At 40.0% G+C, this 15,421-nt stretch overlaps 1 protein-coding gene across 1 annotated transcript in view; it reads right to left on the bottom strand.

Annotated features, from left to right (window-relative positions):
- LOC108140862 (chaoptin) overlaps positions 1 to 15,421 on the bottom strand; it is a 169,526-nt gene that overhangs the window by 89,038 nt on the left and 65,067 nt on the right. The window contains 1 exon segment of the mRNA XM_041710734.1: positions 662 to 691. The gene's annotated coding sequence lies outside the window, so the exon portion shown is untranslated.

Here is a 15,421-nt window from a genome sequence, read left to right as displayed (position 1 = left end):
ACTGTCGGTCATTTGTTAAGTATGTCTAGATTTTTTGTAGCCTACCGCCGGCCGCCACGTAAAACAAAGTAGGGGTATATCACAAAACCGGACAGGGCGTGTGTGTGAGTGTTGGTCTGGGTGTGTATGTGTATGTGTGTGTATGTTGGCCATGGTGTATCGCCAATTACTGTGTCTGTTTGAGCGTACAAAGCGTTTTATAAACCAACTTGGACTTTCGAACGGCGACCGCCTCGGTTTTTCCGATGCCAGTCACGCTTGGACTTTGTCGGGTAACTTTTCCAGCCCTCGCCCGCAGTTTTTTCTCCATTTCCCATACCCCCACTCCCAAGATTTTCCACAGAGGCTGTCGTTGCTCTTGAACTTTTTTCGCTTTTGATTTTATTGCCAATTGACCAAGTTTTTGGGTCGATTGCTTATGTTATCGCAAGGCGGGCCAAAGGAGGGCCAAAGAAACGATTGGGAGGTGGAGTCCAGTCACTTAAAATGCCAAGACAGCTGTCTCGGATGAGTATCTTGGCCCGGCATTTGTATCTGTAGCTGTATATGTATCTGTATCTACAGCCGGGCATCCCTATCTGTATCTGTATCTGTATCTGTATCTCAGCCGTCGGGCAATTCCCTAGATGGGTGCAGCATATTTAAAATGTCTTCAACTCACCTTTAACCTCGCCACGTGGCATCCACCGAGCTGCAAGATAGAGAGAAAGAACAGATGTTAGGGACGAATAATAAAAATAATAATATTAATCAAATTTAAATTGACTGAAACTGAACAGCTCTGGTCAAGTTGCACAGTTTAAGAAACTGCAGCTTCGGCGGATTCTTGTTTGTCTTACAGTCAATTTTTTTGGGAGAAAATAAATAAAAAAGCATCAATTCATCAAAATAATGGCCCGTCCAGTTGTTGGATTTGAGGAGTAGCATTTAATTTTAATAATTCACAAGGCCAAAAATCATTGAATATTTAATATTTGTTTGTGGCAAGGCCATTAATTCTCGTTGCTTGAATCGCAAAATAATCATTAATAGCTTACAGATAAAAGTCAATAAGTATCTGCGCTTTTTCCACAGGGGTTATTTGTAATTTATTTGTTTTGGCTTTTGTTAGACATTTAATTACTTTTTTATTTACTTTAAATCAGTAGCCTTAATTTGTTTCGGCATTCAAGCCTTAACTCATTTGTAAATGCATAAGTGCTAGGTTAGCAGTTAAACTGGACTTTTTGTGCAAAAATAGTTTTTATAATTCGGATTTAATTAAATAACAAAATTAAAATACAAAGATGTATTGTATTTGGTTAAATCAGAATTTTCTTCTTAGAAAATGTGTTCCGATAAAAAAGTAAATGATTCTGCGGTAGGGCATAAATCTCTTGTTATTAAATAACTAAATGAATAATATGTTAAATTTGTTATTCTTTTTTTAAATTTTGTTATTTAATAATATCAAAAAAAATAATAATTGCTTAACAAATTGTAACACCGAGTGAAGATCTTGAAATTCTAGCCCATGATTTAAGGTAATCTTGTTTGTTTGGACTAAATTGTTGATACAACTATTTGTATTTGATCATGTTGGATCTAAAAATGTAAGACAAAAAAGCTGTTCAATTCCCATGTCAAATGCATGAAATTCCATGACTATTTCTATTCAGCCTTAAAAAGTCATTTAAACGCCTGCGCCTCGTGGTCGAAATAGTCCATCAGCCATTCAGTCCCATTGCAATAACATTGGCCGGCGAATCCTTCATGGGTCGGCCACAACAATGCCCCTAATTATCGACTTAAGGGCATTAGGATGCCTCTTAGCTTATTAGAGGGCAAACCGCAGGCGAAATACGCGAGGCCCTCTGCCCGTGGACCCAAAGCCGGAAGGGAAATCGGGGCTGGTATCGGAATAGGAATCGGAATAGGAATCGGAATCGGATTGGGCAATGGGCAATGGCATCGGGATTGCAGGTGGAAATGGGGCATCCTGAGGAGCCACTCCTTGAGCAGCGGAATCTGTGCGAATTAGGCCGACGCGTAATAATAGTAATAACAATAATAATGATCAAATTCAGAGAGAAGCCAAAAAGGAAAAACCAACAGCAAAAAAAAAAAAAAATGGGGCACTTACACTGGCAAAAAATTATATTATAAATAATAATATATAACTGTATAATGGTGACATCTCTAGAAATCATAGAAATTCATCCAAATTAGTTTCATATATTAAGGCATTAAAGTATGTATTATACACATATATTAATTAAATTAAAGTAAACTTTTTGTATTTGTTTGTTTTTAGAAACAGTAGAATATTAAGAAAAGCCTCTAGTTTTTTGCTGAGTGCCAAAGACTAAAATTGTGCGCATTAAATAAATAACGGCAGCATGTGTGTGTTTTGGTGCACGGAATAAGCGTAATAAATGCACGATTATTTGTAGCTTTTATTAGCTGTGCTCTAATGCCATCTGCCTTCGGGATGCGGAAAGTGCGGAAAATGAGGAAAATGCGGAGATGCGGAATAGTGAAGTTTCGGCGGGCGAAAAACAAAAGAAATCGAGGTAATCCCGGCGCACTCGAGCTTTGTTATCATGTCAAGCGGCTGACGCTGCGCCTCAAGTGGCTAAGGAATCAGACGGAAATAAGCTATTGTTAATACGAAAGTATTATTCCTGTTACGCTCGATCAAGAGGATACATATTTTATAATAAAGAAAATTAAAAAATTTCAAATTCTTTCAACAATTATCATTGCGTAAATTCGATTCTAGTGAATGGCATCTAAGTTATTAAATGATATGCGCCATTAAGAAATAGGTTTGTAATCTAGAATATATATTTTAAATCAAACTATTAAATATTACAAATGTTTAGCGTTGGAAACGAAAACAAAGTATACTCATGGGCTAAACTGAGTATCTATATTATTAAAAAAAAACTAAAAAATATTTTTTTCCTTGATTTGTGTGCGTACCATTCTATTTTTTTCCTTATCCTTGTCAGTGTACTAACCTTTTATATTTTAAGTAGAAACCAGCTCCTTTTTTGCTGAGTTTTAAAGATTTAAATACCGCTTTTATATAATAATCATATAGTTTAAATTAGACAATATATTTTCCAATGTATTGTAGCAATTTTGAGCTGCATTTCGAGAACTGTTCTTCCCCGTGTGGCCAATTGAAAATTCATTTATAGGGAGCTTGTGCCCAGCACAGTCACCTGTTGAGGTCTTTGTTGTTCGCCAATGTTGATTTTGCTCGGTTGCTACAAATTAGCCATCGATGTCGCCTTTTGTTTGGCCGATGTGCGCACACCAATGCATGTGTATAGGCTGGCCGGCGGGAGTGTGAGCGTGTGGGTGCGTATCTGTGTGAGGATGGGGTGTGGCGTTGGCCAAAATCAACACTGACAAGCCAGTCCTGATTGAAAACGGCGCCAAGGCGAGCAAAAGCCAAAGAAAACTAAAAAACATTGCGGAAATCAACAAATTGAAAAGCAAATTGAATCAGTCGAGCGCAACGAATGCATTACTAAAGGGTTTATTTGATTTTGGGAACCAAGTTGGATTCAAATCTTAAACGTTTGCTGCTACAAAATATTTATTTCTGTATTTTTTTGAAATATTTATCTATTCTGGTTGATGTGTAGGTAGAAAGAAATTTATGTGTATATTTGGATAGAAATAATCAAATGTCTGAAAAACGGAAGATATAACAATCCATGACTTTATTTGGTAATTTAATGACTTGCTGAGGATGGTATTTGGAGTTCCCTGATACATTTAAGCCATACATTTCATTGAAAGATTAAAGATTTCACTTTAAGAACGTTTTGAGCGCACCGTTTACCTTTCAAAGTTCTGCACTAGATGCTGACTGAAAAAGGCTCCAGGCCCATTTTTAAATTACAAATTTTGACAGCGATAGAATCTTTCTGTGGGGCATTTCCTTTGCACCCAACCTCTTTGGAAGCCACTTTCTCCACAGCCCAGCCCACACACCCAATGAATCTGCATATGCGTAAGGCACACAGAAACTCAACAGGAGCCTTCAAATATGCGCTCATGTCGCAGGAGCGCAAAACTTTATTGCGCCATATTTTCTCGAGATGCCAAAACACACATATGAACAGGTACACTGGAAAAAAGTCTTAGTAAAGTTTCAGCGCACTCAAGTTCATTATTGCAATCGATTCACAATTTATTAACAATTAGAGTGTTCTGCAATAAAATTATGAACTAAAATATTGCTTAGCTTTTAAATAGTTAATAACTATTTTTAATAATTATTGGGGAAATCATTTAGAAAGAATTCTAAAAATAAAGCATTGAAACGTGAAACGTAGACTTTCGATTGGAATTCAGGACTTCACATTTAAACTCATTTAGGAATTATTTCAACGCCCAGTGCTTTCTGTAGCTTCATCCTGTAGTCCAAAAAATTATAAGCAATTAATTTAACTAATTCGCCTAGACGGTAATTTCCTAACTGAACAAATTGAATTGTTTTCTGTGTGCATGCATACATGCTGTTTTTATCAGCGAAGCAGCGGAAAACATTTGTCCTGATCCTTTTTGCCAGGCCAAACTTGTTGGGCAACTTTTAATACCCGTCCCCTGACTCAAGGGTATAGCTGCATTCCGGGAATTCCGGCACCCGGCCAGATAATACCCTGCTCAGAGGCAAATGCCCAACTGACTACAGGGTATAGAAGAGCGTCATCCTGTGGGGACAACAAAAACTTCAATGATCTTCTTTTGCAGCGGCACAAAAATGCCCGGCGAAATTTCATTGAAAGTCGACGACACAACGCTGTTGTTGGGACAATTTTTGGCGATTTACGTTGCGCGCGTACACCCTTTTGAAAAATGGCCAAAAATGAGGTTGCGATGGGGGAGCTTTCGGAACGGACTGGCAGTTGGGTGGGTCGCACTGCGACAATTAAACACTCGCACACTCGCACACAGAAACACTGATACGAGGCGGCGAAAAGGAAGAGTCTGTCAGCCAGCGAATGGCGAACGGAAAATTGCAAATGGCAGCTGGAAAAGCGGGGAAAAGCCGCTCAGACTAACGAAGCTAAATGCATGCAAACAGCAAATATAAATGCTTTAAATGAAAGGGGGGGGGGCAGTGAAAAAAAACCTTATATAAAATTCAGTTATATATTGGATATTTTTATTTATTTCAACTTCCCAGCTATTTATACAAATTCACTATATCATATCGCTCTACGAGTAAGGGGTATATTATGGGCTTATATTTTTTTTGCAATAGTTTGAGCAAAATAGACTTAGCATATATCGTTTTCGCCCAAATTCTCACATAAATCCCGACAGCAATCTTGGTGAATAAAAACGGAGCTAATTGTGCTCACACCTTGTCTTGCAGTCATTGGAAATTAATCGCTTCCCCAGGCAAAAGTTGGGCTTCCATTCCGGAACTCTTGGGAAGAAGTGGGTGGGTGGGTGAAGGTTAAACACATGTAAATCACGGATCACGTTTTTCCAGGAACAGAAACAGGAACAGAAACAGAAACAGGAACAGGAGCTGGAACCGAAGCAGAACCCACAAATCAAGTGGCCCTGCTCAGCACATAATGGCCATTTGGTGTTCAATGCGGCATCGCCGTTCCACCCGCAACAATTTCAATGGGCAACGGGATGAGTTCGAGGGCAAAGTGTTGAATTGATGGCCAGGGCTTCTGGGAGAGGTGCGTCGATGGACAGCTCACTGAATTTGCAATCCGGTTAGGGCCAAGTTAAGGGTCCAACGGGCAGAAAGTGCTGCCAAATTGTGCGTAGAGAAATCGGACACGAAGTTCAGGTGGAGTTGCATCCAGTCAACTTACTGTTAAGTCCCCAAACACTATAGCCCCCACATATTTCAAGCCCTGATCGTTTTGTTTAGTCCACCAAAATTAAAAAAAAAAAAATCCTGTATGAATTCAACAATAAATCCATGTAAAAAGTCAAAAAGCTATAATATTAAGTGTTTTTTGATCTGCGAAAAATTCGAAAGCTTTGAGGTCGAACATCATCATTTTTGCTGAACCTTTTCGCGGAAGCTCATTGATTACTGATTACTGATTACGGATTACTGATTACCAACTTACACCGCTATATTGTTGCATCAGATTTCCACCATTTGTACAACGTTTTCATTCATTTTCCCCTCGAGTTTCCGTTGGTCCATTGTTGTGATTTTGTAAGGAGGAAGCGAAAAAAAGATGGGTTCCGTTTTGTAAGGCGACATTGTAATCAACAGGAACCGCTGAAAGCAGACATCAGCCCTTCAATATGGGTGCTCTTTTAAACTTTCTTTATCCTATTTTTGTCCGTTCTTACTCTCGCTTTTGTTATTTTTCTTATATTTATACCCCTTACTCATGGAGTAAAATGGTGAATTGGGTTCGTTGAAAAGTATGTAACAGGTAAAAAGAAAACACGTTTTCGACTATTTAAAACACGTGTAGTCCTGATTTATGATTCATATTTAAGTAAACTATAAGTAATAATTTTCTTGTTGTTATATATTAAATTGACTTTATGTTACTTTAAATGATATTATTCTTACTCGACATGAAATATTCTTTTTGTTTGAAATAATGTATTTAAAAAATCTAACGAACAATGGATATGTGTTTAATACAAATATTCAAGGGTTTCTTCCAGATTAATAAATTAATGATCTGGATGGCAAAGTGGTCTATAAAAATCTATCTACCTACCTATTAATTTTTAAGTACAAATTTAAAATAAATTGTACTTTCTCCATTTATTAATTACGACATATGAAATAATTTTATCTAGCGCTTAAAGAACTGAGTAAGCGGCATCTCATAGCCGACTATAAAGTTCCTGCTCGTTTATTTTATTTCTTGCTAGTTTTTATTTTCGTCCTCACTTGTTGTTCTGTCTCCTTACTTTCTTGCATTCCCCTTCCTTTCATTCTTTTTTTTTGTTCTTTATTCTTTATACTTTTTTTTAAAAAAGTTATTTTGCGTTTTTTCCCCCTTTTTATCATTCTCTGCCGTTCTGCTTAAGCGGATTGATTGTGGCTAATAAAAATGGTAGCAACAACAGAGCTTAACAATGCGGTTGGGCCTTTAATGTTGCATGGCGTGTAGCCCCCTCTTTTTCCCCTTTTTGTTGTGCACTACCCTCACACCCAACCTCCCCCTTTTAGCCCCTCCCATTTCCGTTTGCACTTTGGGCACAATCCACCGAAGAAGCAAAAAGGAGAGCGGTTGCGAAAAGTCGGAAGTGGCTTTCTTCGATGCCTTCCTGTCGTGAGCGCAAAGAAGGGTGGTTGTCGGGGGCGTGGTAAAAGGGGGCGACCAAGGAGGCGCTGAGCTCAACTTGTCAACCAGCGACGACTTCTGTTTCCCCCGCCAGCAGATCACATAATGGCAAAAATAAGGAAATCGCATGTGCAAAGGTCACAGCCATCAAGATTGGGGAAAAAGAGGCGTTAAAAGCAGGGAAATGGCAAAAAAAAGCGGAATTTGGGGCACAAAACTGGGTGAAAGAAATGCCGACCTTCCTAGGCTGTTGCTTCGTCGCCAAATGGTTATGCACACAGCCAGGCGATGGACAGACAGACCGGAAGTGGAGAAAGGTGAAGAAAGGTGGAAAAAATACGTTGCTGGAGGGCCCGCCACATTTCGCCAGGAAATTTCCAGGGCGTTGAATTAAAGTCAAAGTCAAGCACAGGTTTTGCCAACAACTACACACATTTCAATACTTTTTCAATACCCTGGCTGTTTGCAGATTATCTGTATCAGCAATATAGGGGCAAAATTCGGCTGGAAAAGTGCATTGCCTACATTTACATTTATTGTTTAATTCTTTGGTTTAAGCTTATAATTCATCTGCAAAGAAAGATATTGCAATAAATTTAATGTCGTAGTGTCTCTACAAATTAATAATCTTACAATATAGAATGCCTTTTCAGTTGTTGTCAAAAAAAAAATTGGGTCAAATAACACCTGAATGCTTTGGATAATTGTAATTGAAGGGACTTTCCGGCTTTGGTCCTGTGTGGCGATATCTTTACTGGTATTTTTTTGTTTCTGTGGGTGGTGCGTTTCTCTTATTTTTGTTGGACCCAGCGGCGGTTTTTGCATTGCTTTTGAAGTGGCAACAATTTCGCTTTATTTTTCTTGGCATTTCCCCGGCTTCCTGCCACTCCTCCATTCTTTCGCCCCCATTTCGCAAGACTATATATATGAAGGCTTGTTCTGCTGCTGTCACTTGTTTGGCTTGGTCCGCCCCACTGGGTGGCTGCTAATGAACGAAAACTCACTTAAAGCGGCACTCTCCGTAGGCCAACATCCCAACCAATCCAGCCATCCAACCAACCAAGCAAAAGACCATCCATCCCCGCGTAGGTATAATTTCATTTGTATTTCGATTGAAAAATTCTTGCAACTTTCTTAGGCCCGACGAACCCGGAGAAGTATGCTATGAAAAATTGCAAATGCGCGAAGAGCGCCAGCTTTTGATGTTTTGCATGAATGGCTTTCGTACACACACACATACATACACATACAGGCACACACACATACGAACACACTTTTCTTTGTGTCCTTGTGTGGGTGCGTTCGTTCTTGGTCTTGGCTTTTCTCTGACGCTTTTCCATACATTTTAATTGCATTTTTCGTATCAAATTCATATTTATTATGTGAGTGAGCTTTTCCCATTAACAAGAGGAAATTAAAACGAAAAACTCATAAAGCAACCCGCACACACACACACACACACACACACACACACTCACACAACAAACAGCCACTCGCACACATGGCGGGAACAATTTATGATTGCCCCATCCAAGCCGCTAATTGCGTTATTTTTGTGTGTTTGATTTTCATAAAATTGATATTTTGTTGGCCTTTCATGTCGTTGTGTATGTGTGTGTGTTTTTATTTTTTACATTTGGCCGAAATGAAAGATGCCCGTCCACACATGAATTATTAATTTAATACTGTATTTTATACAAGCAAAGCAAAATTGGACCAAAACAAAATTTAGTTGAAAATTTAATGACAATTATTCGGTAACAAATCATCTGAGAACACATTTTATTTTTAGAAACATTTTTATAAGATTTAATTAATTTTTGAAGCGAATAATCCACCTTAACATTCTTTGACTTGAGGTAGGATAATTTCAAGACTTGGTTTCTTCAATGTGTTTATTTTGCAACAAACTGTTTTGAATATAAATTAGATTCCACCATCGCACATAAGAAAATAGTAAGATTTAAACGTTATATATACAAGAAAATGATTTCTTAATACAGTGGATGACCTACATAGAACGACGTAAACTGTAGAATATTAATGAATTCCACAGCAATTTAAAATTCATATCTATCTTGTTTGCTGATCCATTATAGTCGATTTCCGTAGCCGAACTTTGCCGTTAATCGAACAATTTAAAGAGAAATAAATAAATGGGAAATGGTTCAGCTGCTCGGCTCCCCTTTGATTTCCCATTTTGGCACCCACCCACCGACAGGTTTCACATTTAACATATAACGCAGACAATCTTCCAGCTATTTGTTGTCTTTTGCCTTCGCTTTTCCTTTGGAGTTTCCTGTTTCCAGTTTTTCGGCTACGACTTGCTCCAGCACTTGAGATTGCCGGCTTTCCCAGCCCCCTTCTTTTTTCCAACATCAACTAACCGCGTGGCAAGAAAAAGTTTTGTTTTGGGACTTCGGCTCTTCTGCGCCTCGATGTAGGCTGCAGTTGCAGTTGCACTTCAGAGACGCCGCACAAGCACCAAAGGAGCAGCAGCTGCTTCTGTTCAGCGCCCTCCTTCTCCTTCTCCATCTCCTCCACCTTCCTCTGATTCTCTAGAGCTCCTGGCTCTCGAGCTTCGGCTAATAACAGTTGCCATGCGAAAAGGACCTCAACACTGGCAGAAAAGAACTGGGCCATAGACTTTAGGAGTTTAATTAAAATTTGCAATAAATTTGAACAGTTATGACCGGATATGAATGCGGTAGCAAAGTGAACAAGTATACATATTAAACAGCCTGCCAAACAGTGAATACTCCATCAAACTATGTACGTTTTTTGCTAAAGTGTAAAATTTTTCCGCAGTGAACAAGCAAAGGGTAAAGAGTGGGCACTGGCTGAAAACGATTTACGCTGAAAGTACCAGCGAAGGTGCAAAAGTTGTCCTCCCAAGGTGGTCCTGGTCTGGTTTTGTATCCTTCCCTTGCATTTCCACTTCCTTTTCCTCGCACATTGCGCATACGCCACGTTGGCTGTGGGCATGAGCGTGTGAACGGGTGTGTGTCTGTGTGTGTGTGTGCCGAGGAAAGTTTGGCGCTGAGCGTTTTAATTTAATACACAAACTTGGATGGGCGATGGCTAAACTGCCAGTTGACTCCAGCAACGACTCCTTCCACTGAGCTCATCCAAGTGCATTGGCGGTGCCTTTATTTAAAGTCAAGCTTGTTGATTTGTTGCACTGGCGAAATATACAAAAACAAACGAAAAACAAACGAAAAACGCCACATTCCCCAGCGATCGTTTGTGTCTTCTTTTCGTACTTGTTTTTTAACAATTAATGCAAGCATTTGGCACTGAAGGGGAAGCAATGGGGGACTTGGCAGAGCGGCAAATGTTTCCTGACAGCTCCCAGGGGTCATTCAGGTGGGTCAATGTCTGAGCCCACTCCCTTCACCCCTTCACCCCTTCACCCCTTCACCCCTTCGCCGCGCTTCGCTTTGGGGAGTTCCTTTTGTGCCCCAAAGTCAAAGACCTGCCAAAGGAAAATTAACAACGGCCAGGACAACGGGACGTCACAACCACCACCAGCCACCGATACTCGGACATTGTCCCCCAACGAGAAATCCAAAAAGTTTGGCCAACCAAAAGCACAAAATTCGTACAAAGGAAATAATCATTTCTTCGATTTTAAATTTAAGCTGCGCTTGATTGGGCCGTGCATACGGAAAATACTGCAACTTTCAATCAACAAAGTGGGACACAAAACGGTTGGCTGGACTCAAATGGAATATTAATCACAAATATATCATTTCTAATTTCTCACATTTTATTTATGTTCTGCAGCTTTTAATTGCAGGACCTCAAAAGAGTGAAAAATCTGCAGCTGAGTTGGCTTTAATCGCCTGCTTTAAGCCCATTTAAGTTAGGCCTTCGCCGCTGATTAGGAATCGATGTCCTCCACTCTCAAGATGGCTTTGCCGTTGTCTCTGGCATTTTTCCTTATAATTTGTCATTCCCTTTGTATCTATCAATCCACATTACGATGTCCTTGGCCCTCTCCTCGGCTAGATTCCCGCAATGAGCCAATGACACAACGAGACAACGAGGCCCAGATGGATGAATTGATGCCTGGCATTGACTGACTGATAAGCCCCGAGCTGCAAACTGAAGAAACTGAAAATGAAACTGAGGAAGAAACAGAAACAGAAATAGAAACAGAAACAGGTGTCCGGATACCAAAGGCAAATGGATGGAGGCGCTGGGAAACAATAAAAAAATAAAAAAAGGGACAGGGCCTGAAAATAAAATTCGTGTCGGGTCCCTTTTTTACGACTTGCTGACAAATGAATGCGTAGACAAATTTAATGAGAGGCGGAAATGTCTTTTCGGTTTCGGTTTCTGTTTCGGTTTCGTTTTTTAGAACAAATTTATGGCATTTGGGTTGTGCCGGACATCTTTAGGGCCCGGGGCAATAACGCTCCATGAAAATGGCCGGATTTGTTGTAAAGTCCACATATGCAATGCACACTTACCGGAAGCGAAGAAAAAGTGAAATAAATGATAACAATAAAATGTAAATAAATAAATAAAATTAACTCATAACCACTTAGACGACCGCAGGGCAATCCTCCTGGCATTTTATATCCCCCTCTCCTTCGGCGCCATGTAGGCCCATCTCTTTCTGGTCTATGTATGCCCATCTCTTTCGCATTCGGACCGCAGATGAAGTGAAACTAACAACAACATAATTTAGTGCCGCAATGGACTTGGGACTGCCGCACAAAAGGGACAATCTTAATTTTCCTTGCTGACCAGCGGTCCCCCAAAATGTAGCTGTGTGTGTGTGTGTGTGTGTGTGTTTGTGTGTGGTGCGTGTGTGTGCGTCAACTTTTTTTCTTTTGCCAACGAGCATGGGATGCGGATGCGACTTCAAAAATGCCGCCACGAAACCTTCATTTATCAAGTTGACATTTTAATTTATTAAAACAAAATGGAACGAAATGAAATGAAACGCTGGCGGTGGCGGTGGCGGTGGCGGCGGGGAAAAGAAGGTTGACCGAGGATGGGGGCGGTAACAAGCCACGAAGGGTGTGGGCGTGGCTGTCCAGTTCTTGAGTAGGATTCCCTTGCCCCAGATTCGGTTACCAACGGAGCACATTGGTGTAAAACTCATTTTATTGGTGTATATATCTATTATCCTTAAACAAACATGTTAACTGTTTCAATTCAAAATGTTCTTTAAATGGGTAAATTTGATATACATAAAAGACAAAATAAAAGAACATGTTGTTTTAAATAATATTTTCTTTTTCGAATTAATTCTAAGAACAAGTTAGTCTCATTTCTTGTCTGTGAGCTATTTTTATACACTTAAAATGCATCGACCTTTTATTCGCAGATACTTTACATTATATTTATATAGAGGTCTTTCTTAGTTTACGAATAACTTACAATTTTATTTAACTTGTATGGATTCAATTTAATTTAATTTAATTTAATTTTCTGAGGTACTTATATATTTAGGGGTTTTTGGTTGCCCAAATGCAAAATATGCGAGGACCTTTCCACAATCTTTGCGGCAGTGTGCCGTGGAAATGGGAAATACGATGCCTCGGCAACAGGACACGCGCTGGACCAACTAAAAGGCGTCGCAAATGAATGCGTAAAAGATGACAGGACTCTCGCAGAATGCCACTTGAAGGTATGGGGAAAAGCTGGAAAATGGGGGGTGGTGGGGGGTGGGGTGTCCCAGCTTTAACTGCCGCATGACCAAGCAGAATAAGCGAGCATTTTGCAGCAAATATGACAGAGAACATCTAGAAAAGCTGTTCAAGCAGCATAAGTAGCATAGTTGATAGGGATACGATGATGCTTGCCTTTAGCACAGACAAGCAAAAAGAAAGGTACACTCAGAGAAAACAATCAGGCTTAGATAAGGATTCAAATGCATAACATATTGCGTTCCAATACGATAAAATAATCATTTTACATTATTTCACTATTAATATTTAAAATTCAAAAATGAATATTTATCATATTAATCGTAATTGTCGAACTAGGACCTATTTTTTCCAAGAGTAAATCTAAATTGTTTTCAGCGACCTCAGTTTTCCTAAAACTAATCTCTTAGTTCAAAAATGTTGCTTAAGCAATACAATTAGTTCGACAAATAAGAACAAAAAGTTACAAACTATTATTTAAACAAGTAAGTAAACATTTTATACACTTTTTGGTAAATTTATAACTATTATTTCTTGGGTGTACGATGGCAAAAAGCAAAAAATGGGAGGTCGGTCACATGGGATTACTGGCTCTGGAACCTCTTGTCCCATAAAATCAATAATTGTGTGTCCTTCAGGTCAACCCATGAATAACAACTAGAGATAGACATAAGTCGCCAATAATTCGAGCTGCCAAGCAGGAGAAATTAACTTTTCTCATTCGATTTATAGCGACGAAGTCCAACTGCTCCAAACAACATTATCTACTTGTGCCCGAACAAAACTTATTTTCATTTACATACATTTGCAGGGTGAAAAATTTCGAAAACGTGTCACTGCTTTTGTTGTTGCTGCCATTTCCGCCTTTTCTTTAACCCTCTTTTGCTGAAAGAAAAGGAAATTCACGCCAAACAGGGCAAGACATAATATTGTATATTAAAATGGCAGCGGCGAAATGTGAAATAAAATATAAATTCCGGGGCAGGCCAACAAAAGGTGCACAACCGCGAACCTTTCCTTCGTGCCACATCCTTTTTGCCCTTCGCACCACCAGCACCACCAACCAGCACCACCCACTTAAAAAAGCCAAGAAGACGTACTCGCTTCAGCGAATGTGGCGGCAAAGTTTTTCTGCGGGCTCAAAATCGCTAAGAAAATGTTCTTATTTATGGCTGAGCCACAGAGCCACAGTGCCACGCCCCTGTGCCACCCGCAACCCTTTTTCCACGACCGCCGCTGTCGCTCAAAGAATCCTCATTTTAATATTCAAAAATGTTGATTTCGCCGTCCATTAAAGCAACTTAGAATGTTATAAACAACAACAAGAGCAGAACCAGAATCAGAAGCAGAAAAGCAGAAGCGGCGGCAGTCGGAAAATGAAAATGAAAATGAGGGACAGCCAGAGGCAAGGGTTAACATCCAGCGTTCCGGGGGCAAGGGGTCAGGGGTCAGGGGTCGCGGCAACGGCGACGGCGGGGCATCTGGTGTTGGTCATTCGCATGAATGGCGGTTGCTGAATGCTTTTGAGCGATTTCTGTACCTTGATTCACTTGGCCATCGCCTCTCGCCATTTTCCCGCCATTTTTCCCGCCCTTCCTGTTCCGCACGGGTAGCATTTTTTCCCCCCCTCCTTTTGGCTGCCCCACCCCCGTTTTATACCTTCAGCGGCGTAAATTGCTTTTCATTTGTTCATGGCGGTGCAACTCGAAACGGGGTGAGCTGGAAAAGTCCGGCAACAGCTGTCATGCCGTTGAGCGGTGGCAACAGTTTCGACTGCCCTTAAAAAATATGAAATTTAACCACAACGACTGCGACGATGACGACGTCGCCCTCACAAAGACGAACGTTTTACAAATTGAAACGAAATTTTCTCGTGCACGGCAAAATGAAAGAAAATGAATCAGCAATGAGCAATGAGCAGCGAGCAGCGAGCAACGAGCCACCAGCTAGTTTTCCTGGCAAAAATAAGAAAAAAAAAATGAGATGGAGTGCTGTGGTCGAGGCTGTATGAATGGATGGAAAAGTCAGGGAAACAGCAGTGGCATAATCATAATCACCAAGATGCTTGTGGTTATTAAACGTATTGCCCCAACTCAAAGCAGGACCTGCGCTGCTGGGTCCTTTCAGTGCAGCTGAAATGTAATGAGCCCAGCTTTGATAAGGTCAAAAGTAAAGGTATTCATCAAGTGGGCGACCATTAATGCTATTCATTCCCTGTTTAAATATGCGTCCTTATTAATATTGAATGGCTGTCCTGGCACAAAGATGTCCCATTTAAATACATTGCAAAATATCCATATCTTAATACCTTAAGCATACCAAAAATAATCCAAAACATTGTAAATTGTTGCTCAGATATTAACAAATACGAAATTAATTTGACGGAAATTCAATTTAACTTCTAGACAGCTTTGCAATGTCCATCGCGTTGCGCTGAGGCATGAAATTAAAGCGAATCAGCCAGGG

This window comes from Drosophila elegans, unplaced genomic scaffold (genome assembly GCF_018152505.1).
Source record: "Drosophila elegans isolate 14027-0461.03 unplaced genomic scaffold, ASM1815250v1 contig_149, whole genome shotgun sequence".
Taxonomy (NCBI): domain Eukaryota; kingdom Metazoa; phylum Arthropoda; class Insecta; order Diptera; family Drosophilidae; genus Drosophila; species Drosophila elegans.
Note: the sequence above shows the minus strand (reverse complement) of the source record. Positions and strands in the feature narration are given on the sequence as shown.